Source organism: Oncorhynchus kisutch, unplaced genomic scaffold (genome assembly GCF_002021735.2).
Source record: "Oncorhynchus kisutch isolate 150728-3 unplaced genomic scaffold, Okis_V2 scaffold3655, whole genome shotgun sequence".
In the NCBI taxonomy this organism is placed as follows: Eukaryota; Metazoa; Chordata; class Actinopteri; order Salmoniformes; family Salmonidae; genus Oncorhynchus; species Oncorhynchus kisutch.
Window position 1 is genome coordinate 160,184 of NW_022265600.1, and position 24,242 is coordinate 184,425.

The 24,242-nt window shown below is 45.8% G+C and overlaps 1 long non-coding RNA gene and 2 pseudogenes across 2 annotated transcripts; 2 read left to right on the forward strand and 1 right to left on the reverse strand.

Moving 5' to 3' along the window:
- The first annotated feature begins 368 nt into the window (after positions 1-368).
- LOC116371769 (uncharacterized) lies at positions 369-10,283 on the forward strand. Of its 2 annotated transcripts, none has more exons than XR_004209008.1 (3): positions 369-862; positions 9,599-9,628; positions 9,860-10,283. It is a non-coding gene; the product is annotated as an uncharacterized LOC116371769 (long non-coding RNA). The 2 variants fall into 2 exon arrangements; XR_004209009.1 differs by having other exon boundaries at positions 369-617.
- Positions 10,284-10,604: 321 nt separating this feature from the next.
- LOC116371799 (scavenger receptor cysteine-rich type 1 protein M130-like) lies at positions 10,605-14,573 on the forward strand (annotated as a pseudogene).
- A 2,281-nt stretch (positions 14,574-16,854) lies between these two features.
- On the reverse strand, positions 16,855-22,530 carry LOC116371795 (zinc finger protein 239-like; annotated as a pseudogene).
- Positions 22,531-24,242: the final 1,712 nt, after the last annotated feature.

Here is a 24,242-nt window from a genome sequence, read left to right on the forward strand (position 1 = left end):
CTGTAATCGCAGAAAAAGGTGGTGCTACAAAGTATTAACTTAAGGGGGCTGAATAATTTTGCACGCCCAATTTTTCAGTTTTTGATTTGTTAAAAAAGTTTGAAATATCCAATAAATGTCGTTCCACTTCATGATTGTGTCCCACTTGTTGTTGATTCTTCACAAAAAAATACAGTTTTATATCTTTATGTTTGAAGCCTGAAATGTGGCAAAAGGTCGCAAAGTTCAAGGGGGCCGAATACTTTCGCAAGGCACTGTAGGTGGGAAGAACATGAGACAATGACACTGTTATAGTCCACTATAGGAACCGCTCCACAAGGGTGACTTCATATACATTATAGCAGGGGATCAAAAACGTTTTTCATGAGTGACACTTTACAATTGATCCTACAATTTCTAAAGATCTGCGTGTATAACACCCCACCCAGCAGACTGTTGACCAATCACGTTCACGTTGTCATGCTGCGTCACGCGGTTGCTAAACCAATCACCACGTCCCTTCTCAAAGTCAGTGTACTTTATGTCGAGAAACTGCCTGTTTTCATCAAAAGTCCGTTCTGTCACGATTCCAAAGCTATACGATACTACAGACAGCAAGTTCATTATCTCACATCTCGGTAAGATTAGTAATGTTGTACTTCTTGTTGACTAAATTCATGTTAATGTTGGTTTTTTGAGCTAGTGCCCAGTAGACTCCATTCACTCCGTGAAGGAGAGCGATCCCTGTCCCAGAGTCGCCCAGAATGCACTGCGTGGGCCAATGACGTAGCATCATCAACGTTTCCCATCTCCTCAAAAGTATATCTGCCGTTGTGATTTAAACTCCACTCTGGGAGACACATCGATCTGCAGGTTGAACATGGTGAGATTGGAGACTCCTAAATTGATAGTGCAGTTTGTTTAGGTGATTTAACAGCTAGTTAGCTACTTCACATGCTGATATTGTCTTTGGTATTATTGTGTGTAGATACATTTAGTCAGCCAGCCAGCCCGCCCACACAGAGAGCATTGCATTGTGGATGTTGTAGTCGATTTGAGCTGCAACAGATTTCCACAACGATTTTCCATCTTGTTAGAAACCTTATTATTAGGGAAGCACCGATAGTACATTTTTGGCCGATACCGATATCCAATATTTTCCTTGCCAAAAAGAAACCATACCGATAACCGATATAAAACATTTTGCAACCTTTTAAGCATTCTAGTACAGTTAAATAATTAATGTCTGGGGACATTTCTGTTAGTTTTTGCTCTTCTCCAAATGCTACTTTCGAGTTTATAGTAAATTAGCTTCAACTGGTGGAGGGATTCTACACACCCCATTTAGCCATACCCTAGGTTTATCTGTATTTCTACACACCCCATTTAGCCATACCCTAGGTTTATCTGTATTTATACACACCCCATTTAGCCATACCCTAGGTTTATCTGTATTTCTACACACCCCATTTAGCCATACCCTAGGTTTATCTGTATTTCTACACACCCCATTTAGCCATACCCTAGGTTTATCTGTATTTCTACACACCCCATTTAGCCATACCCTAGGTTTATCTGTATTTCTACACACCCCATTTAGCCATACCCTAGGTTTATCTGTATTTCTACACACCCCATTTAGCCATACCCTAGGTTTATCTGTATTTCTACAGCCCCAAACTACTTCCTGACGTGTCAAACACACCGACTGCATCACAGCTGCATAACATTTACATTATTTTTTATTTTCCTCTCCACTGATGCAGGTACCTTTTACACAGCTAGGCAACTATACTGATGCAGGTACCTTTTACACAGCTAGGCAACTATACTGATGCAGGTACCTTTTACACAGCTGGGCAACTATACTGATGCAGGTACCTTTTACACAGCTAGGCAACTATACTGATGCAGGTACCTTTTACACAGCTAGGCAACTATACTGATGCAGGTACCTTTTACACAGCTAGGCAACTATACTGATGCAGGTACCTTTTACACAGCTGGGCAACTATACTGATGCAGGTACCTTTTACACAGCTAGGCAACTATACTGATGCAGGTACCTTTTACACAGCTAGGCAACTATACTGATGCAGGTACCTTTTACACAGCTAGGCAACTATACTGATGCAGGTACCTTTTACACAGCTAGGCAACTATACTGATGCAGGTACCTTTTACACATCTAGGCAACTATACTGATGCAGGTACCTTTTACACAGCTAGGCAACTATACTGATGCAGGTACCTTTTACACAGCTAGGCAACTATACTGATGCAGGTACCTTTTACACAGCTAGGCAACTATACAGATGCAGGTACCTTTTACACAGCTAGGCAACTATACTGATTCAGGTACCTTTTACACATCTAGGCAACTATACTGATGCATGTACCTTTTACACAGCTAGGCAACTATACAGATGCAGGTACCTTTTACACAGCTAGGCAACTATACTGATGCAGGTACCTTTTACACAGCTAGGCAACTATACAGATGCAGGTACCTTTTACACAGCTAGGCAACTATACTGATGCAGGTACCTTTTACACAGCTAGGCAACTATACTGATGCAGGTACCTTTTACACAGCTAGGCAACTATACTGATGCAGGTACCTTTTACACAGCTAGGCAACTATACAGATGCAGGTACCTTTTACACAGCTAGGCAACTATACTGATGCAGGTACCTTTTACACAGCTAGGCAACTATACTGATGCAGGTACCTTTTACACAGCTAGGCAATTATACTGATGCAGGTACCTTTTGCAGGTGGTCATATGCGGTTGGACACATGGAGGAGATGCTAGATAAATAAGTAATGCTAGTTACTAGTTAAATGTGGCTAGTTAGCTAGCTAGCTAACCTAGCCAATGAAGTGTGTGTGAAAGATGTTAGTTACTACCCCTGATAACTTTCCCAAATAATAATGTTTAAAAGAGTGTGAGTGTGTATGCAAGATAAATAGTAATGGAAATGGTAGATACTACGTTATACATTTTTCACTGAGACATCATGGCGTGTCCATCAATTTAAATCCCAACTTGTAATGAAAGTATAAATATGAAAAAAATCCACAATGTATTGGACAGAACTATGAGGTCTAAAGGTCTGGCTTTCCAAGACATTCTGTTCATCTGCAAGCAGACCTGATGATTGTAGATGGAGGGAGAGCCTGTTATTTAAAATGGAAGAATATAACTTACTGTAGCCTATATAATGTAACAATGACAATAATCCCTTCATATATACTGTAGTTGAAGGTTCTTTTAGTGTCGTAAAAAGTGTTCATTAAAACAAATCAGGATGTTTGGTGGATGGATTCAGTGTAGATGTTCTGCTGTGTATCGAGGTGTTTATATGAAAGTGGTAGATTTGTAATTCTTTACCAGAGAACGTTGTGGATTACTTTTCTTTGGGTGACCTCAGTCTTTGACAATTCAGCTACTTTGTTAACAGTCCTACTGTAATGGTCTGGGTGTAGCTGGTGCAGAGGAGTCAGGACAGTAGAGATGAGTAACACATGTAACTTTACTCAAATATTCCAATAACGTGTCGTAAATACAGAGTCCACAGTAACAGACCAAACATACATAAAACAATCACCCACAAAAACCATGGGGAAAACAGAGGGTTCAATAATGAACATGTCATTTGGAATTGGAACCAGGCGTGTAAAACAAAGACAAAACAAATGGAAAATGAAAAGTGGATCGGCGATGGCTAGAAGGCCGGTGGCGAAGGCTAGAAGGCCGGTGGCGAAGGCTAGAATGCTGGGGGCGATGGCTAGAAGGCCGGTGACGTCGCTGCTTGAACAAGGAGTGGGACCGGCTTCTGTGGAAGTTCTAACAGTACCCCCCCCCTTGACGCGCAGGGCGATCCGGATGGAGATGGTGGAACTCCCACAGCAACGAAGGGTCCAAAACGTCCTCCACCGACACCCAGCATCTCTCCTCCGGACCGTACCCCTCCCACTCCACGAGGTACTGAAGGCCTTTCGCCCGACGCCTTGAGTCCAGTATGGCTCGAAAAGCATACACCGGGGCCCCTTCGATGTCCAGAGGGGGTGGAGGAACCACCTGCACCTCAGACTCCTGGAGTGGACCAGCCACCACCAGCCTGAGGAGAGACACATGGAACGAGGGGTAAATACGGTAATCGGGGGGAGATGTAACCTGTAGCAAACCTCATTCAGTCTCCTCAGGACTTTGAATGGCCCCACAATCCGCGGGCCCAGCTTCCGGCAGGGCAGGCGGAGGGGCAGGTTTCGGGTCGAGTGCCAGACCGGTGAAAACCCGATGGCGGAGGTGAAAACCTGAGGTAAGGCTGACCGAGACCCCCAGACGTTCCATGAACGCCCTCCAGACCCTTGACGTGAACTGGGGACCTCGATCAGACACTATAACCTCTGGCACCCCATAGTGCCGGAAGATGTGTGTAAACAGGGCCTCCTCAGTCTGTAGGGCCGTAGGGAGACTGGGAAAAGGAAGGAGACGGCAGGACTTAGAGAACTGATCCACAACGACCAGGACCGTGAGGGAGGAAGATCCTCGAGGAAGTCCACCGACAGGTGAGACCACGGTCATTGTGGAATGGCTAAGGACTGTGGGCTCTGTACGTAACGCCCCCTCGATGTCCGCGTCCAGCTCCCACACTACCGGTGCCACCAGGCAAGAGGCCGGAAGTTCGGGAGTGTGATCTATGGACCGCTCCTCTGATCTATGATCAGTGATCTATGGACCGCTCCGTCTCCTCGCTGCCCCGATGTACTCCAGATTGTGGTGGTCAGTCCAGATGAGAAAAGGGTGTTTAGCCCCCTCAAGCCAATGTCTCCACACCTCCAGAGCCTTGACAACAGCCAACAGCTCCCGGTCCTCCACATCATAGTTTCGCTCCGTCGGGCTGAGCTTCTTCGAAAAGAAAGTACAGGGGCGGAGCTTTAGTGGCGTACCCGAGCGCTGAGGGAGCACGGCTCCTATCCCAGATCCGGATGAGCCAGCAGGGGAGCCGAGGTAAACAGAGCCCTCAGGTGACCAAAAGCCCTGTCACTCTCAGCCGTCCACTGTAGTCACACCGGTCCCCCCTTCAGCAGTGATGTAATGGGAGTCGCTACCTGACCAAAGCCCTGGATAAACCTCCGGTAGTAGTTGGCTACCTGACCAAAGCCCTGGATAAACCTCCGGTAGTAGTTGGCAAACCATAGAAACCGCTGCACCTCCTTTACCGCGGTGGGAGTCGGCAAATTACGCACAGCTGAAATGCAGTCACTCTCCATCTCCACCCCTGAAGTGGAAATGCGGTACCCTAGGAAGGAGACGGACTGTTGGAAGAACAGACATTTCTCAGCCTTGACGTACAGGTCATGCTCCAACAGTCGACCAAGGGACACACACCAGGGACACACACTTGGCGCGTGTAGTGGAGTATATCAGAATGTGGTCGATATATACACCACTACACCCTGCCCGTGCAGGTCCCGGAAAATCTCCTATACAAAGGCCTGGAAGACATCAACCCGTACGGCATGACAAGGTACTCATAGTGCCCTGAGGTGGTACTAAATGACGTCTTCCACTCGTCCCCCTCCCGGATACGCACCAGGTTGTAAGCGCTCCTGAGATCCAATTTTGTGAAGAAGCCCTGTGCATTGACTCTATCGCACTGGATATGAGAGGCAGGAGGTAGCAGCAGGCAATATCAGTGTGAACACATCTGATTGGACTAGATCCATGTTGCGGTGAGACACGTCTGATTGGACTAGATCCATTTTGAGGTGAGACACGTCTGATTGGACTAGATCCATGTTGAGGTGAGACACATCTGATTGGACTAGATCCATGTTGAGGTGAGACACATCTGATTGGACTAGATCCATGTTGAGGTGAGACACGTCTGATTGGACTAGATCCATGTTGATGTGAGACACGTCTGATTGGACTAGATCCATGTTGAGGTGAGACACATCTGATTGGACTAGATCCATGTTGAGGTGAGACACGTCTGATTGGACTAGATTCATGTTGAGGTGAGACACGTCTGATTGGACTAGATCCATGTTGAGGTGAGACCATTCCATGTCTTTATTGGTTTGTATGAGAAGGCAGTTTGGGAGAAGGTGGTGGACCGTTTGAGGATTCTACAGTTCCCCTGGTGGAGGTTCTTGGAACACTGATATTTAAGTCTGAGGTTGATGAAAACCAAATGTGGTGCTGCTGTGTTGTGTGTTATCTTGAATACCAGGCAGATGTTGGAGTACAGAATGAAATGCAGAGGAGAAGGGGAGGAGAGGAGAAGAGAGGGGGAGAAGAGGAGAGGAGAAGAGAAGGGGAAAAGAGGAGAAGAGAGGGGGAGAAGAGATTTGAGGGGGGAGAAAAGGATAGTGGTGAGAAGAGGAGAAGGGGAGAAGAGTAGACGAGAGGGGCAGAAGAGGAGAGAGGGGAGAAGAGGAGAGGGTGAGAAGAGAGACTGGGAGAAGATGAAAGGGAGAGGAGATGAAGAGTAGAGGGGGGAGCATTGGGGAGAAGAGGAGAAGAAAGGGTGAGGAGAGGTGAGGGGGGAAGAGAGGAGAAGAGAGGGGGGGAGAAGAGAAGAGGAGGGGGGAGGAGAAGTGAGTGGGGAGAAGTGGAGAGGGGAGGAGAGGGGATAAGAGGGGGAGAACAGAAGAGGAGAGGAGGAGAAGAGTAAAGGGGGAGGGGAGGGGAAGAAGAGGAGACGTGGAGAGGGGGAGAAGAGGAGAGGGGATAAGAGTAAAGGGGGAGGGGAAGAAGAGAAGAGAGGGGATGAGAGGGGATAAGAGAGGAGAGGAGAGGAGAGTGGGGAGAAGAGAGGAGAGGAGAGGAGAGGGGGAGAAGAGGAGAGGAGACGAGACAAGAGGGGGAGAAGAGAAGAGGGGAGGGGGGAGAATTGGGGAGAAGAGGAGAAGAGAGGGGGAGGAGAGGAGAAGAGAGAGGCAGAAGAGGAGAAGAGAGACTGGGAGGAGAGGAGAAGAAAGGGAGAGAAGGGGAGTAGAGAGGTGGAGAAAAGGAGAAGAGAGGGGGGGATGGAAGAGGAGAGGGGGAGAAGGGGGAGACGGGGGAGAAGAGAGACTGGGAAAAAGAGAGGAGAGGGGGAGGAGAAGAGAGGGGAGAAGTGGAGAGGGGAGATGAGAGGGGAGAATAGGAGAGGGGAGACGAGTAAAGGGGGAGAGGAGAAGAGGAGACGAGGAGAGGTGGGGAGAAGAGGAGAGGGGGAAGGGGAGGGGAAGAAGAGGAGAGGGGGAGACTAGTAGAGGGGGAGATGAGGAGAAGGAAGGGGGAAGAGAGGAGAGGGGGAGGAGAGTGGGGATAAGAAAGACTGGGAGGAGAGGAGAGGAGAGGAGAGGAGAGGAGAGGAGAGGAGAGGAGAGGAGAGGAGAGGAGAGGAGAGGATAAGAGAGTGGGGAGAAGAGGAGACGAGAGGGGGAGAAGAGAAGAGGGGAGGGGGGAGAATTGGGGAGAAGAGGAGAATAGAGGGGGAGGAGAGGAGAGGTGGGAAGAGATGAGAATAGAGGAGAGGGGGAGGAGAAGAGGGGAGTGGGGAGAACTGGAGAAGAGAGTGGGGGAAGAGGAGAAGAGAGGGGCAGAAGAGGAGAAGAGAGACTGGGAGGAGGGGAAGTAGAGAGGTGGAGAAAAGGAGAAGAGAGGGGGGATGGAAGAGGAGATGGGGAAAAGGGGGAGAAGAGGAGAATAGAGGGGGAGAAGAGAGACTGGGAAAAAGAGAGGAGAGGGGGGAGGAGAAGAGAGGGGAGAGGAGAGGGGAGAATAGGAGAGGGGAGAAGAGTAAAGGGGAGAGGAGAAGAGGAGGGGAGAAGAGGAGAGGGGAAGGGGAGGGGAAGAAGAGGAGAGGGGGAGACTAGTAGAGGGGGGAGAAGAGGAGAAGGAAGGGGGAAGAGAGGAGAGGGGGAGGAGAGGAGAGGAGGAGAAGAGGAGGGGGGAGGAGAGGAGAGGGGGGGAGAGGGGGAGAAGAGGAGGAGAAGAGGAGGGGGGGGGAGGAGAGGAGAGGGGGGGAGAAGAGGAGAGGGGGAGAAGAGGAGGAGAAGAGGAGAGGAGAGGAGAGGAGAGGAGAGGAGAGGAGAGGAGAGGAGAGGAGGAGAAGAGAAGAGGAGAGTTGAGGGGGGAGAGGAGGAGAAGAGGAGAGTGGGAGAAGAGAAGAGGAGAGGAGAGGAGAGGTGGAGAAGAGAAGAGGAGAGGAGAGGGGGAGAAGAGGAGAGGGGTGAGGAGAGGAGAGGAGAGGGGGGAGGAGAGGAGAGGAGAGCGGGGAGGAGAGGAGAGGAGAGGAGAGGAGAGGAGAGGAGAGGAGAGTGGTAGAAGAGAAGAGGAGAGGAGGAGAGGGGGAGAAGAGGAGAGGGAGAGAAGAGGAGAGGGGGGAGGAGAGGAGAGGAGAGGGGGAGAAGAGGAAAGGGGGAGGAGAGGAGAGGAGAGGGGGAGAAGAGAAGAGAAGTGGAGAGGAGAGGAGAGGAGAGAAGTGGAGAGGAGAGGAGAGGAGGAGAAGAGGAGAGGGGGACAAGAGAAGAGGAGAGGAGAGGGGGGGAGGAGAGGGGGAGCAGAGAAGAGGAGAGGAGGAGAGGAGAGGGGGGAGAAGAGGAGAGGAGAGGGGGAGAAGAGGAGAGGAGGAGAAGAGGAGAGGGAGAAGAGGAGAGGAAAGGAGGGAGGAGAGGAGAGGAGAGGGAGAGAAGAGGAGAGGGCGGAGGAGAGGAGAGTAGAGGGGGAGAAGAGGAGAGAAGAGGAGAGGGGGAGAAGAGAATGGGAAAGGGGGGAGGAGAGGAGAGGAGAGGGGGAGAAGAGAAGAGAAGTGGAGAGGGCGAGAAGAGGAGAGGGGGAGAAGAGGAGAGAAGAGGAGAGGAGAGGAGAGGAGAGGAGAGGAGAGGAGAGAAGTGGAGAGGAGAGGAGAGGAGGAGAAGAGGAGAGGGGGACAAGAGAAGAGGAGAGGAGAGGGGGGGAGGAGAGGGGGAGGAGAGAAGATGGGGGAGGAGAGGAGAGGGAGAGAAGAGGAGAGGGGGGAGGAGAGGAGATGGGGAGAAGAGAAGAGGAGAGGAGAGGAGAGGAGAGGGGGAGGAGAGGAGAGGATAGGGGGAGAAGAGAAGAGGAGAGGAGAGGGGGGAGGAGAGGAGAGGAGGGGAGAAGAGAAGAGGAGAGGAGGGAGGAGAGGAGGGGAGAAGAGAAGAGAAGAGGAGAGGAGAGGGGGGAGGAGATGAGAGGAGAGGAGAGAAGAGAAGAAGAGATGAGAGGGGAAGAAGAGGAGAAGAGGGGGAGAAGGGATGGGAAAGTCACAGAGCTCATAATTAAGGCCATTCTACTGCCAATGTTTGTCTATGGAGATTGCATGGCTGAGTGTTTGATTTTGTACATCTGTCAGGAAGGGGTGTGGCTGAAATAGAGTCCACTAATTTGAAGGGGTGTCCACATACTTTTGTATATATAGTGTATGTACACATGGGTGTTGTTGCACCATACCAACGATAAGCCTGTCTTCCTCATCACATCATGAAAGGTCATGTTGATGTTCATTTAACCTCTGTCTCTCTCTTCCTCTGACTCCTCCCTTTCTCCTTTGTTTCTCTCTGTCTCTCTGTCTCTGTCTCTCTCTTTCTCCTCAGATCTCCAGGCTCAAAGCGTCAGTCCACCAGGTAGGTAGAGTATAAATCTCCAGTGATTATAGCAGTTCAATATTAGTCAACTTTATTATCCCACATGGAGAAATTCATGTGTCCATACAAACCATTCTAAACCCCAATAACAAGTAGTGTTTTATGGAACTACTAATACTTGTCAACCACAAAGCATCACTGCTGTTAGAATAACAGAATCACTGTCATCATCTGTCCTCACCACTGTGTTTTCCTCTCTGCTGTTTACAGCTGAATACTCAGTCAGACTGGTGAATGGGACCACTTCCTGTTCTGGGACAGTGGAAGTCTTCTATGAGGGAGAGTGGACAGGTCTATGTCCTGGGTGGTGGGACATGATGAGCGAGATTAAGGTTGTGTGTAGAGAGCTGGACTGTGGGAATCCTGTATCTGTATCTAGAGGACCTCTGATTGAAGATGGAAGAAGAGGAGTAACGATGTTGAGATGTAGTGGAGATGAGTCTTCTATTAGACAGTGTGACATCATAGAAGAACATGGTGTCTGTAATCGTGGATATTATCATCATGTGACCTGTTCAGGTAAGAGACTGGTCATATTGAGAGATTTATTTATACATTATACAATATTACCATGTATCATGTTTTATGTGTTTTTATTTCATTTAAATAGAGGGAGAGATGTCAGATGTATTTAAACATTATATTTGTGTTTGTCATATTGGTTTATGGGAGATGTTCATGGGCAGATCATTGTAGTTCAGATGGTACTGAAGTGAAGCTGCCTGATGGATGTCCAGCTGTTTATTTTCTATAAAGTGAAGTGAACTTATTCCTGTCTCCTGCCTGCATTATTCCCAACCTGATCCTGAGTGACTAAGAACCCATTTCTACCTCTTACAGTATCAAACATAGCAAACTACAATCTTTTATCCAACATATTTGTGTTTAGTCCTTGACAGTGTCATCAACAAAACTGATTGAATGTTCAACCAACTCTTTTTCTCCAGAGTCTGTGCGGCTTGTGGATGGAGCTGGTCTCTGCTCTGGGAGAGTGGAGGTGAAGTCCAATCAGTCCTGGGCCTCAGTGTGTGAAGCTGACTTTGACCAGCAGGATGCAGAGGTAGTCTGTGGGGAGCTTGGCTGTGGGGCTCCTGCAGCTCTACAGGGGGGGCTCTATGGAGAAGGTGAGGGTCAGACCTGGGATAAAGAGTTCCAGTGTAAAGGCAAAGAGTCCCTTCTCCTGGACTGTGACACCTCAGACAGAGAGAACAACACCTGCCTACCTGGTAATGCTGTTGGACTCACCTGCTCAGGTAAGAAACAGTTTTACACTCAATCAACATTGTTTGTCACCTGGAGTGAAGAATATGAGAGACAATATAGGTGTGTTTTAGTGAGAAAATAGTAAGATTACTGTCTCTCTCTTTTCTTTTCTCAGAGCCTGATGATGTGAGGCTGGTGGGAGGAGGCAGTCGCTGTGCTGGTGGAGTGGAGCGGTACGACCAGCGAGAGTGGAGGACTGTGGGAGCTTCAGACTGGAACCAGAGGGATGTAGCTGCAGTAGTGTGTAGACAGCTGGGTTGTGGCTCCACTGTTTCAGTACTACCTGGAGACACCACTAGAGGGTTTGGAGTTTCCTGTTCTGGGTCTGAGTCGTCACTGAGGGAGTGTTCCAGAAGTTATGATCTCCTTCCTGGACTCACAGTGATCTGCTCAGGTAATAACAAGATACACTATATGGTCAATAGTATGTGGACATTAGTTGGTTCGGCTATTTCAGCCACACCTGACAGGTGTATCAAATTAGGCACATGGCCATGCAATCTCCATCGACAAACATCAGCAGTAAAATGTTCTTACTGAAGATGTCAGTGAATTTCAATGTGGAACATCTCGGAGCAACAACGGCTCAGCCGTGAAGTGGTAGACAACACAAGCTCACAGAATGGACCACTGAGTGCTGAACCACGTAGAGCGTAAAAATATTCCTCTGTTGTAAAACTCACTGCTGAGTTCCACATACTTTTGTCCATGTATTATATCTCCTTCCTGGACTCACAGTGATCTGCTCAGGAAATATCAACATATTATAATTATATTCAACTGATTTCCTTCATTCATACAACTTCCTCTGCACCTCTCATGATGACTGTTTAACTTATCAGTCTGCTTTACTAAATAGATCACTCAGTCAAGTAGGAATCAAATACAACTTAAATATCCCAGAATGCTTTGTATTTGAGTGTTATCTCAGTGAACGTCTCTACTCACTACCACTGTCACAAAGAGAGAATGAGGGAGGAGGAGAGGAAGAGGGAGAGATGGGAAAGATCAAATACATTTTTATCACTGAGTTCTCACCAGTGATGTCATCATAACCAGTAACCTTTTCCACTCTTGGCCCATCCTGACCCTGACATACAGTATCAGACCTTGTAGATCAGATGTTACTGAAGTGAAGCTGCCTGATGGATGTCCAGCTGTTTATTTTCTATAAAGTGAAGTGAACTTATTCCTGTCTCCTGCCTGCATTATTCCCAACCCGATCCTGAGTGACTAAGGACCCATTTCTACCTCTTACAGTATCAAACATAGCAAACTACAATCTTTTATCCAACATATTTGTGTTGAGTCCTTGACAGTGTCATCAACAAAACTGATTGAATGTTCAACCAACTCTTTTTCTCCAGAGTCTGTGCGGCTTGTGGATGGAGCTGGTCTCTGCTCTGGGAGAGTGGAGGTGAAGTCCTATCAGTCCTGGGCCTCAGTGTGTGAAGCTGACTTTGACCGGCAGGATGCAGAGGTAGTCTGTAGGGATGTTGGCTGTGGGGCTCCTGCAGTTCTACAAGGGGGGCTCTATGGAGAAGGTGGGGGTCAGACCTGGGATAAAGAGTTCCAGTGTAAAGGCAAAGAGTCCCTTCTCCTGGACTGTGACACCTCAGACAGAGAGAACAACACCTGCCTACCTGGTAATGCTGTTGGACTCACCTGCTCAGGTAAGAAACAGTTTGTCACTCAATCAACATTGTTTCTCACCTGGAGTGAAGAAGATGAGAGACAATATAGGTGTGTTTTAGTGAGAAAATAGTAAGATTACTGTCTCTCTCTTTTCTTTTCTCAGAGCCTGATGATGTGAGGCTGGTGGGAGGAGGCAGTCGCTGTGCTGGTGGAGTGGAGTGGTACGACCAGGGAGAGTGGAGGATTGTGGGAACTTACGACTGGGACGATGTAGCTGCAGTAGTGTGTAGACAGCTGGGTTGTGGCTCCACTGTTTCAGTACTACCTGGAAACACCACTAGAGGGTTTGCAGTTTACTGTGATGGGGATGAATCTGCACTGAGGGAGTGTAGAAGAACGTATGATCTCCTTCCTGGACTCACAGTGATCTGCTCAGGTAACAACAACATGTCCTACTTCAGCCTGATATCAACATATGTTGTCTCAGTGACTGTAGGCCCACTACTCATGTTGCCCTGTGAGGGAGGGTGGCTGGCACTGTTACATGCTGATGTTATTGTCATATCTATAGGAAACTAGTTGAAGAGGTTTATCTTGTTCTCTTTTATTGTTACAGATCTCCTGGTCCAGCCTGATATCTTCCTGACTGACCCAATGGGAGGGGTCTCCAGGAGCCACCAGGGGCCTGAGATGTTCAGGGGCTACAACTTCACCATCACCTGCTCCACTCAGCCACAGTACCCAGGAGGCTCCTTCCTCCTCACGTTCACCGGCTCCAACAGAACCCAGACCCAGCCAGCTGTCAATCACTCTGCTGCCTTCCTCTTCCCTGCTGCAGATGACTCCCACCAAGGGAACTACAGCTGTGTTTATGACAATTATGTTTTCTCTCATAACTTCTCCTCTGAGAGTGAGCTCCTCTCCCTCACCATCACAGGTAACTGAACATGAACCAGACTTATGACTTTGTCATTGACAGATTTCCCACAGATCTATCTGGTGATGATCAGTCCCCTCATCAAATGTATTTCTGATTGCAGCCTCTCCTCTGCCAGCCTTCATCATCAGACACGTTGTAGTGCTGCTGATCCTACTGACATCCATCACCACCTCCTACCTGTACTACAAGGTAAAGACATTTACTCAGACGTTACAAGTCATTTAAACTAGAGGGTGAGGGTGAGGGGGAGAGGGAGGGAGAGAGAATGGAGATACTAGAGAGTAAATGTCTGACTGTTGGTGCTGTGTCTCCCTAGCCCACCAGGAGGCAGAAGAGAGTGAACAGGGTGAGCAGCATGGATCTTTATGTCAATGCCATGGAGATGGTCTCTCTGAGCTCCAGAGCTGAAGCTGGACCGGGAGAGGAGAGAGCAGCCCAGGGGACGGAGTAGGAGTAGAATGAAGCTGACCCTACATGCTGATCTTAGATCAGTTGTGTGTTTTAAATCGATGGTCAGCAGTGGACTGGTGTTTAAAATGTGGTGACAAACCTGAAGTGGTTCTAATTTTAATAACAAGTTCAGAATTAGTTTATTTTTCTAGAACCTTGGAAGAAATCTAAAAGGAGTGACTGCAACCACCATTATTCATTTAGTTTGGTTTTTACCACCAGAGAAACATGGGGTTTTGGGTAACATGGGGTTTTGGGTAACATGGGGTTTTGGGTAACATGGGGTTTTAGGTAACACGTCTGTTTTTTGTTCCAGAATGTATTGATTTTGTCTTTATCTTATTTAGTGTCTTAGATTCTTTATCTTGAAGTGTTTCCATTATTAGTTGGTATACAGTACTCTAATTTAGCAAAACATTTTCCAAATGGCCCAGAGAAGGAAAGGCACCCTGTGTGAAAAGCACAAGAAACAGTGATACACACTGAATGACCTAAATGATGAATCCCATATTGGTCTTTCATAGTCAGACCAACCCAAGTGGTACTGTTCAGTAGGATAATAGTAGACCAACCCAAGCTGTACTGTTCAGTAGGATAATAGTAGACCAACCCAACCTGAACTGTTCAGTAGGATAATAGTAGACCAACCCAACCTGTACTGTTCAGTAGGATAATAGTAGACCAACCCAACCTGTACTGTTCAGTAGGATAATAGTAGACCAACCCAAGCTGTACTGGTCAGTAGGATAATAGTAGACCAACCCAAGTGGTACTGTTCAGTAGGATAATAGTAGACCAACCCAAGCTGTACTGTTCAGTAGGATAATAGTAGACCAACCCAAGCTGTACTGTTCAGTAGGATAATAGTAGACCAACCCAAGCTGTACTGTTCAGTAGGATAATAGTAGACCAACCCAAGCTGTACTGTTCAGTAGGATAATAGTAGACCAACCCAAGCTGTACTGTTCAGTAGGATAATAGTAGACCAACCCAAGCTGTACTGTTCAGTAGGATAATAGTAGACCAACCCAAGCTGTACTGTTCAGTAGGATAATAGTAGACCAACCCAAGCTGTACTGTTCAGTAGGATAATAGTAGACCAACCCAAGCTGTACTGTTCAGTAGGATAATAGTAGACCAACCCAAGCTGTACTGTTCAGTAGGATAATAGTAGACCAACCCAAGCTGTACTGTTCAGTAGGATAATAGTAGACCAACCCAAGCTATACTGTTCAGTAGTATAATAGTAGACCAACCCAAGCTGTACTGTTCAGTAGGATAATAGTAGACCAACCCAAGCTGTACTGTTCAGTAGGATAATAGTAGACCAACCCAAGCTGTACTGTTCAGTAGGATAATAGTAGACCAACCCAAGCTATACTGTTCAGTAGGATAATAGTAGACCAACCCAAGCTGTACTGCTCAGTAGGATAATAGTAGACCAACCCAAGCTGTACTGTTCCGTAGGATAATAGTAGACCAACCCAAGCTGTACTGTTCAGTAGGATAATAGTAGACCAACCCAAGCTGTACTGTTTATTAGGACATTAGTAGGTATTGTATTGAATATATATATATATACAGACACCTAACACTGTTGGGTGATTAGCAGGTGGACTGTAGTTTATATAGTACAGACACCTAGCACTATTGTTGGATTAGCAGTGTTTATATAGTACAGACACCTAGCACTATTGTTGGATTAGCAGTGTTTATATAGTACAGACACCTAGTACTATTGTTGGATTAGCAGTGTTTATATAGTACAGACACCTAGCACTATTGTTGGATTAGCAGTGTTTATATAGTACAGACACCTAGCACTATTGTTGTATTAGCAGTGTTTATATAGTACAGACACCGAGCACTATTGTTGGATTAGCAGTGTTTATATAGTACAGACACCTAGCACTATTGTTGTATTAGCAGTGTTTATATAGTACAGACACCTAGCACTATTGTTGTATTAGCAGTGTTTATATAGTACAGACACCTAGCACTATTGTTGTATTAGCAGTGTTTATATAGTACAGACACCTAGCACTATTGTTGGATTAGCAGTGTTTATATAGTACAGACACCTAGCACTATTGTTGGATTAGCAGTGTTTATATAGTACAGACACCTAGCACTATTGTTGGATTAGCAGTGTTCATATAGTACAGACACCTAGCACTATTGTTGTATTAGCAGTGTTTATATAGTACAGACACCTAGCACTATTGTTGGATTAGCAGTGTTTATATAGTACAGACACCTAGCACTATTGTTGGATTAGCAGTGTTTATATAGTACAGGCACCTAGCACTATTGTTGGATTAGCAGTGTTTATATAGTACAGACATCTAGCACTATTGTTGTATTAGCAGTGTTTATATAGTACAGACACCTACACTATTGTTGGATTAGCAGTGTTTATATAGTACAGACACCTAGCACTATTGTTGGATTAGCAGTGTTTATATAGTACAGACACCTACACTATTGTTGGATTAGCAGTGTTTATATAGTACAGACACCTAGCACTATTGTTGGATTAGCAGTGTTTATATAGTACAGACACCCAGCACTATTGTTGGATTAACAGTGTTTATATAGTACAGACACCTAGCACTATTGTTGGATTAGCAGTGTTTATATAGTACAGACACCTAGCACTATTGTTGTATTAGCAGTGTTTATATAGTACAGACACCTAGCACTATTGTTGGATTAACAGTGTTTATATAGTACAGACACCTACACTATTGTTGGATTAACAGTGTTTATATATTTTTTGTCTTTTACAATCAAACGCACTTCAAAATACACCATTTGTTGCTCGGTCACACACAGCGTTAATCAAAAACATGCAAATGCCTTTTAATGCTCTATAAAATGCCTGGTACAATGATAACACTTATCTCTATATTAAATGCTTATAATAGTTATTTAATTACCTTTGAGAGATGACGAGGAGACCCACGAGATCAGGAGCAGAGTTTCAATCGGTCAGAGTCCTTTTAAGAATTTAGATAGGTAGCGACTCCCCTCTACTGGCTGAGAGGTTGAATTGGTGGTTTACTAAATTGAGAGATTCAAGTTTGGAACGGATGAGAGAACCCGCTGGTGATTCCCTGCCCCACTGGAATATCGAAGAGTCTGTGCCACACAACTAGGGCGAGGTACTGAGCTCAATCGAGAGTTGCAGTTTCAAAGACTGGCTCTGGATATAATTTGCATCAGTATACAAGCACCAAGGCCACAGGCGAGAGAACAGCTGTTCAATAGTTAAAGGGTATATCGGAGAGACCCTTCTCAGATCCAACAAGTTAGAATCTTTAAGTAATTTGAGTCAGGTGGCTCTACTCTATCAGCAATGAGTCTATCAGCTGTTCCCATTCAGAGGTGTCACTTGAGGCAGAGGGTGATTCTTCCTGACACCAGTAGTTGGTTGGCTTGAGTCGTCATCTGGTGGCTTTGCCCAATCCGGTATTTCAGTAGGCGAGGTCATCTCTGTCTCTACCCTTGGTGGGTAAGACAGGGGAAGAGGACCAGGAGGTAGATCCCTTTGGCGTTTTACTACAACATCATTAAAATACTCCTACTACAATGTGAAAACATTCTACATTGTGACATCATTAAAATACTCCTACTACAATGTGAAAACATTCTACATTGTGACATCATTAAAATACTCCTACTACAATGTGAAAACATTCTACATTGTGACATTTCATTGATATCATGAAACAACTCCTTCATTAATGTATTCTCTGATGTTTGGTCAGATATATTTTATCAGATTATCTCTTGTGACATTGATCACAGCTATGAGATTTCTCTCCTGTGTGTGTTCTCTGGTGTGATATCAGGCTACTTGACTGAATAAAACTCTTCCCACATTGACTACAGCTGTAAGATTTCTCTCCTGTGTGTGTTCTCTGGTGTACTATCAGCCAGCTTGAGTGATTTAAACCTCTTTCCACATTGAGTACAGTTAGAAGGTTTCTCTACTGTGTGTATTTTCTGGTGTGATTTTAAATATGTTGAACAAACAAAACTCTTTCTGCAGGCAGAGCAGTGGTAAGGTTTCTCTCCCTTGTGTGTTCTCTGGTGTGATACCAGGCTACTTGACTGAATAAAACTCTTCCCACATTGACTACAGCTGTAAGATTTCTCTCCTGTGTGTGTTCTCTGGTGTATAGTCAGATGGCTAGATGTAACAAAACTCTTCCCACATTGATCACAGTTATAAGGTTTCTCTCCCTTGTGTGCTCTCAGATGTACTGTCAGGCAGCTTGAGTGAGTAAAACTCTTCCCACATTGATCACAGTTATAAGGTTTCTCTCCAGTGTGTATTCTCTGGTGTATTGTAAGTTCTGATGAAGATTTGCAACCTTTTCCACAGTCTGAGAAGCAATGAGATGTATTCCCTGTTGGTCTCTGCTGGTGATTCTTGAGGTGATATAAACTGGAGGGACTCTTCTCTGCCTCGTTAGCTTCATGATGTTGAGGCTCCCCAGAGGATCCGCGATAGTCACGTCTCTCTCCTGTGTAAACAACAAGTCAGACAGATGGTTAAAGGCCCACAACAGCAGAAATCCACTGTAAAAGGTGATGCCAACAGCGTAGCCATGATGTACAACAATTGACGTCTGTAATGAATGTTGAAATTACTTGACAATTGTCTTAAGACAGTCAAGTGAGCAACAATAGTCATATTTAGTCTTGTTTTCACATTAGTAGTAACATCAATGATTTTAGGCAAAAACAAGTAAAAGTTTTTGACATCCTAAGCAGTGTGCCAGATGACTTTTGGTCTTCTATATAGGCCCCTTTCTGTGTTTGCTAAAATTTCAACAAGGGCGATGCACATGCAATTTGGATGCAGAAACGCCTCCCTTCTAATGCAGAAACCCCTCCCTTCTAATGCAGAAACCCCTCCATTCTAATGCAGAAACCCCTCCCTTCTAATGCAGAAACCCCTCCCTTCTAATGCAGAAACCCCTCCCTTCTAATGCAGAAACCCCTCCCTTCTAATGCAGAAACGCCTCCCTTCTAATGCAGAAACCCCTCCCTTCTAATGCAGTAACACCTCCCTTCTAATGCAGAAACCCCTCCCTTCTAATGCAGAAACGCCTCCCTTCTAATGCAGAAACCCCTCCCTTCTAATGCAGTAACACCTCCCTTCTAATGCAGAAACCCCTCCCTTCTAATGCAGAAACACCTCCCTTCTAATGCAGAAACACCTCCCTTCTAATGCAGAAACACCTCCCTTCTGATGCAGAAACACCTCCCTTCTAATGCAGAAACCACTAGTTATGGATGTTGTATATCTGCCTGGAGCAAAAAGGTGAGCAGACATTGTAGTTTTTCCACAATGTATTCTGAATATGACAACACACTATCAGTGTAAGATCAGGATGCTACTCAAGGAACCTCACATTAATCTCTGTGTCTATTCACTAGTTCACCACCATGGGGGAAAACTCAGGGGACTTCTCATAGGCTGACAGCAGATATAGCCTCCATTTCCAGGTTGCTTATGAGTGCATTTCACACTACTTTGGATTATAATTGTAAGGCTCATTTGAATGTCCTGATTAATATAACGTTTATGTTTTTGTCGAAAATGTACCACTTTATATTTAAAAACGACTTCAACCAGTAAAATGTTCTTTGGCTACTATTCTAAAATGGATGACATTTTTTAAATTTTCTATCTTCAGACAATACCCCATAATGACATCACAATACCCCATAATGACATCACAATACCCCATAATGACATCACAGTACCCCATAATGACATCACAATACCCCATAATGACATCACAATACCCCATAATGACATCACAATACCCCATAAAAGTGAATAAAGGTTTAGAAATGCTTGCATACCAGGGAACTTTTGGCTAAACCAACTATATCATACTACGACCAATAAGCAAACTACAAACTCAATGTACGTCACAAATAGTACAGTTAGTATGAGTATTCCAACACAGCTCAGGTCTCTGGGCTGCCATTTTGTTTCTGTTTGAAACCCAGGTTGCCCCTTTAACACCACACACATCAGTCCTACAACTGCCCCTGTTTTTAACACAGTAACGGTACCTACAGTTGAAGTCCAAAGTTTACATACACCTTAGCCAAATACATTTAATCTCATCACAATTCCTGGCATTTAATCCTAGTAAAAATTCCCTGTCTTGGGTCAGTTAGGATCACCACTTTATTTTAAGAATGTGAAATGACAAAATAATGGTAGAGAGAATTATTTATTTCAGCTTTAATTTCATCAAATTCCCAGTGGGTCAGAAGTTTACATACACTCAATTAGTATTTGGTAGCATTGCCTTTAAATTGTTTAACTTGGGTCAAATGTTTCGGGTAGCCTTCCACAAGCTTCCCACAATAAGTTGGGTGCATTTTGGCCCATTCCTCCTGACAGAGCTGGTGTAACTGAGTCAGGTTTGTAGGCCTCCTTGCTCGCACATGCTTTTTCAGTTCTGCCCACAAATGTTCTATAGGATTGAGGTCAGGGCTTTGTGATGGCCGCTCCAATACCTTATACTTTGTTGCCATTTTGCCACAACTTTGGAAGCATGCTTGGGGTCATTGTCCATTTGGAAGACCCATTTGCGACCAAGCTTTAACTCATGTCTTTACATGCTCCTCCTTCACATATGACTCCTGATGATCAACCTCCTCCTTCACATCTGACTCCTGATGATCAACCTCCTCCTTCACATATGACTCCTGATGATCAACCTCCTCCTTCACATATGACTCCTGATGATCAACCTCCTCATTCACATCTGACTCCTGATGATCAACCTCCTCCTTCACATCTGACTCTTGATGATCAACCTCCTCCTTCACATCTGACTCCTGATGATCAACCTCCTCCGTCACATCGGACTCTTGATGATCAACCTCCTCCTTCACATCGGACTCCTGATGATCAACCTCCTCCGTCACATCTGACTCCTGATGATCAACCTCCTTCACATCTGACTCCTGATGATCAACCTCCTCCTTCACATATGACTCCTGATGATCAACCTCCTTCACATCTGACTCCTGATGATCAACCTCCTCCTTCACATCTGACTCCTGATGATCAACCTCCTCCTTCACATCTGACTCCTGATGACCAACCTCCTCCTTCACATCTGACTCCTGATGATCAACCTCCTCCTTCACATCTGACTCTTGATGATCAACCTCCTCCTTCACATCGGACTCCTGATGATCAACCTCCTCCGTCACATCGGACTCTTGATGATCAACCTCCTCCTTCACATCTGACTCCTGATGATCAACCTCCTCCTTCACATCTGACTCCTGATGATCAACCTCCTTCACACCTGACTCCTGATGATCAACCTCCTCCTTCACATCTGACTCCTGATGATCAACCTCCTTCACATCTGACTCCTGATGATCAACCTCCTCCTTCTCACATATGACTCCTGATGATCAACTTCCTTCACATCTGACTCCTGATGATCAACCTCCTCCTTCACACCTGACTCCTGATGATCAACCTCCTCCTTCACATCTGACTCCTGATGATCAACCTCCGCCTTCACATCTGACTCCTGATGATCAACCTCCTCCTTCACATCTGACTCCTGATAATCAACCTCCTCCTTCACATCTGACTCCTGATGATCAACCTCCTCCTTCACATCTGACTCTTGATGATCAACCTCCTCCTTCACATCTGACTCCTGATGATCAACCTCCTCCGTCACATCGGACTCTTGATGATCAACCTCCTCCTTCACATCTGACTCCTGATGATCAACCTCCTCCTTCACACCTGACTCCTGATGATCAACCTCCTCCTTCACATCTGACTCCTGATGATCAACCTCCGCCTTCACATCTGACTCCTGATGATCAACCTCCTCCTTCACATCTGACTCCTGATGATCAACCTCCTCCTTCACATCTGACTCTTGATGATCAACCTCCTCCTTCACATCTGACTCCTGATGATCAACCTCCTCCGTCACATCGGACTCTTGATGATCAACCTCCTCCTTCACATCTGACTCCTGATGATCAACCTCCTCCTTCACATCTGACTCCTGATGATCAACCTCCTTCACATCTGACTCCTGATGATCAACCTCCTCCTTCACATCTGACTCCTGATGATCAACCTCCTCCGTCACATCGGACTCTTGATGATCAACCTCCTTCACATCTGACTCCTGATGATCAACCTCCTCCTTCACATATGACTCCTGATGATCAACCTCCTTCACATCTGATTCCTGATGATCAACCTCCTCCTTCACATCTGACTCCTGATGATCAACCTCCTCCTTCACATATGACTCCTGATGATCAACCTCCTCCTTCACATATGACTCCTGATTATCAACCTCCTCCTTCACATCTGACTCCTGATGATCAACCTCCTTCACATCTGACTCCTGATGATCAACCTCCTCCTTCACATATGACTCCTGATGATCAACCTCCTCCTTCACATATGACTCCTGATGATCAACCTCCTCCTTCACATCTGACTCCAGTGATCAATCCAGAGCGTCTTCTTTTTCTGAAATTCACCCTCACCTTTGATGCGCATGAATCAAGTTATCTGGACATTTTGATTACGAAGGAGAGGGGTGGCTTTATCACAGAACTATACAGGAAGCTGACGGACAGGAAATCCCTGATAGCTTCCAACCTACAACCCTAGAAAATAGCCTCCATCAGCCAATACTGTCGCATACGCAGGTTTTGTGGTACACAGAGTGACTATCACAAACAAGCTGACTGTCTGGCTGAGTTTTATAGACAGTGGGGTTACCCAGAGGACTGTCTGGATGAGTGTTTCAGACAGTGGGGTTACTCAGAGGACTGTCTGGATGAGTGTTTCAGACAGTGGGGTTACCCAGAGGACTGTCTGGATGAGTGTTTCAGACAGTGGGGTTACCCAGAGGACTGTCTGGATGAGTGTTTCAGACAGTGGGGTTACTCAGAGGACTGTCTGGATGAGTGTTTCAGACAGCGGGCTTACTCAGAGGACTGTCTGGATGAGTGTTTCAGACAGTGGGGTTACTCAGAGGACTGTCTGTCCATATAAAAATATGACCCAGGATGACAACCTTACACCCAAACCTCCCCTTCCTCCAGACCAACATGTTCAATGCTACCTTCAGTCCTCCCCAAACCTCCCCTTCCTCCAGACCAACATGTTCAATGCTTCCTTCAGTCCTCCCCAAACCTCCCCTTCCTCCAGACCAACATGTTCAATGCTTCCTTCAGTCCTCCCCAAACCTCCCCCTCCTCCAGACCAACATGTTCAATGCGTCCTTCAGTCCTCCCCAAACCTCCCCTTCCTCCAGACCAACATGTTCAATGCTTCCTTCAGTACTCCCCACTTGGTAAACAGTTTGACCACATCATTAAAACACTGGCACGTCTTGATCACTGATCCACAACCGGAGAAGACGTTTAAAGAACCCCACGGGGAGTCTTCAGACACGCCCCCAACATCAGTCAAATGGTGGTGAGGTCTGATCTTCCACCAGAGCCACGTAGTACTTTCCTACAAGGTTCGTTACACTGCTAGCTGGCAGGACTCCTTTGCTGGATTAGACTATAGCTGAGATCCCAATACCCATGTAAACATAGCTAAACATAGCTTACTGATAGATCAATGAGGTTAGATCCAATACCCATGTAAACATAGCTTACTGATAGATCAATGAGGTTAGATCCCAATACCCATGTAAACATAGCTAAACATAGCTTACTGATAGATCAATGAGGTCAGATCCAATACCCATGTAAACATAGCTTACTGATAGATCAATGAGGTTAGATCCCAATACCCATGTAAACATAGCTAAACATAGCTTACTGATAGATCAATGAGGTCAGATCCCAATACCCATGTAAACATAGCTTACTGATAGATCAATGAGGTCAGATCCCAATACCCATGTAAACATAGCTTACTGACAGATCAATGAGGTTAGATCCCAATACCCATGTAAACATAGCTTACTGATAGATCAATGAGGTTAGATCCCAATACCCATGTAAACATAGCTTACTGACAGATCAATGAGGTCAGATCCCAATACCCATGTAAACATAGCTTACTGATAGATCAATGAGGTTAGATCCAATACCCATGTAAACATAGCTTACTGGCAGATCAATGAGGTCAGATCCCAATACCCATGTAAACATAGCTTACTGACAGATCAATGAGGTTAGATCCAATACTCATGTATTGCGAACAGGTCGATTGTAGCAGTAGTTGTTTCGATGGCGACTTACTTGAGT